This window comes from Salvelinus sp. IW2-2015, unplaced genomic scaffold, assembly GCF_002910315.2.
Source record: "Salvelinus sp. IW2-2015 unplaced genomic scaffold, ASM291031v2 Un_scaffold16498, whole genome shotgun sequence".
NCBI classification, from domain to species: Eukaryota; Metazoa; Chordata; class Actinopteri; order Salmoniformes; family Salmonidae; genus Salvelinus; species Salvelinus sp. IW2-2015.
In genome coordinates this window covers 8,895-11,657 of record NW_019957614.1, presented here as the reverse complement: position 1 = coordinate 11,657, position 2,763 = coordinate 8,895, and positions in this window count along the sequence as shown.

Below are 2,763 nucleotides of genomic sequence, written 5' to 3'. Positions count from 1 at the left end.
CCCAAGGACTCCACCATAACCCTTCAACCAAAACCCTCCAACCATAACCCTCCAACCATAACCTCCAACCATAACCCTCACCAAAACCCTCCAACCACAACCTTCCAACCATAACCCTCCAACTCTTACCTCCCACCATAACCCTCCACCATAACCTCCAAACCTAACCCTCCACCATAACCCTCCACACACAACCTCCAACCATAACCCTCCAACTCTTACCCTCCAACCATAACCCTCCACCATAACCCTCCACATAACCCTCCAACTCTACCCTCCAACCATAACCCTCCACCATAACCCTCCACCATAACCCTGCAAACACACCTCCACCATAACCCCAACCATAACCCTCCAACCATAACCCTCCACCTACCCTCCACCATAACCCCACCATAACCATAACCCTTCCAACCAACCCTCCAACCATAACCTCCACCATAACCTCCAACTCTGACCCTCAATCATAACCCTCCACCATAACCTCCACCATAACCCTCCACCATAACCCTCCACTCTAACCCTCCAGCCATAACCTTCCAACTCTAACCTCCAAACCTAACCCTCCAACCATAACCCTCCAACCATAACCCTCCACTCTACCCTCCAACCACAAACCTCCAACCTACCCTCCAACCACAACCTCAACTCTACCCTCAACCACAACCCTCCAACTCTAACCTTCGTCAACCACAAACCTCCAACATAACCCTCCAACTCTTACCCTCCGACCACAACCCTCCAACTCTAACCCTCCAACATATCCCTCCAACTCTTAACCCTCCAACCGTACCTCCAACTCTAAACCCTCCAACTCTAACCTCCAACTGTAACCTCCAATGTGAACCCTCCAACCAGAACCCTCCAACTCTAACCCTCCAACCATAACCCTCCAACTCTAACCCTCCAAACCATAACCCTCCAATCATAACCCTCCAACCATAACCTCCAACCATAACCCTCCAACTGTAACCCTCCAACTGTAACCCTCCAACCATAACCCTCCAACTCTAACCCTCCAACCATAACCCTCCAAACTCTAACCCTCCAACCATAACCCTCCAATCAATTAACCCTCCAACCATAACCTCCAACATAATCCTCCAACCATACCCTCCAACTGTAACCCTCCAACCATAACCCTCCAACCATAACCCCCAACTCTTACCCTCCAACCATAACACCTCCAACCATAACCCTCCAATCATAACCCTCCAATCATAACCTCCAACCAGAACCCTCCAATCATAACCCTCCAATCATAACCCTCCAATCATAACCCTCCAACCATAACCCTCCAATCATAACCCTCCAACCAGAACCCTCCAATCATAACCCTCCAATCATAACCCTCCAACCATAACCCTCCATCATAACCCTCCAATCATAACCCTCCAACTCTAACCCTCCAACCATAACCCTCCAATCATAACCCTCCAACCAGAACCCTCCAATCATAACCCTCCAACCATAACCCTCCCATCATTACCCTCCAACCATAACCCTCCAACTCTGACCATCCAACCATAACCCTCCAACTCTATCCCATTCCACCTTCTGGTTCTGCTCCAGCCCAGCTGTAATAACTGCTCTGTCGGAACAGTCGGAACCCGGGAATGCTCCCCCCCTGTTCTAGAATATATCCAGTGTTTCTGGGCCAATGAGTTCATCTCTCCCCCTCCCTGTTCTAGAATCCAGAGATCCCATGTGTCTGAGCCAATGAGTTCATCTCTCCCTCCCTGTTCTAGAATTCCAGAGATCCCAGTGTTCTGGGCCAATGAGTTCATCTCTCCCCCTCCCCTGTTCTAGAATTCCAGAGATCCTAGTGTTCTGGGCCAATGAGTTCATCCTGCCCCTCCCCTGTCCCTCTCTCCCTCCTCAAGCAGAGCGCTCGGGGGATGGGAAGTTAATACTAGGAGTGGTATCATTACAGCACACTGTGCCAGAGTCAGCACCAGAGAGAAAAATGACAGAGAAAAAGAATAGAAAGAGTGAGAGAATGAAAGAATGATAGAACGAGAGACTGAACTGAAAGAAACCACTCTGGTGAGTCAGGGGCTGGCTGGACTGGGGGATTTGGATTTCACACACAAACACACACATACACACACACCGGTAAGGATATCAGTTCCTCAAAGGACGCGCTACTATGTTCGGGTTAAGAGGAGGAAAATTACATTTCACACCTCTACTCTCACCACTCTGGGAAGCTTACAGTTGAGAACACTATGACTGGAGAATACATTATAAATGAACATTAAAGCCTCATGGACAAAACCTTAAGTAATAAGTGAGCTAACAAGGGGGATAGTCCTAGCTTGTCCAGTAGTTCTGTCAGCTTTGCCTCTCACCACCTCTTGGTCTGGGTCTGGTCTGGGTCTGGTCTGGGTCTGGCTCTGGTCTGGGTCTGTCTGGGTTTGGTCTGGCTCTGGTCTGGATCGGGTCTTGGTCCAGACAATTAGCCAGGGTGATCAATTAGCCAGGGAACAATTAGCCAGGGTGGTCCCTTATAGACATGCTGTGAAGGACTTCTTTACCTAAGTTGTCACAATGTTTAGATGCTCTGGCAGAGTATTAGGGCTGGATTCAATCCGTATCACAGAAGTATAGCAGAAGAAATGTAAAGGTAGTACTCCCGCGTTCGAAGAGACTGCATTCAAACGAATTCCAAATGCTGCGTGTCGGCTCTAAAAGGAAATTACCTGAACATTTTTACACGGATACTTCTGCGATGCGGACGGAATCCAGCCCTTACAGAATAGT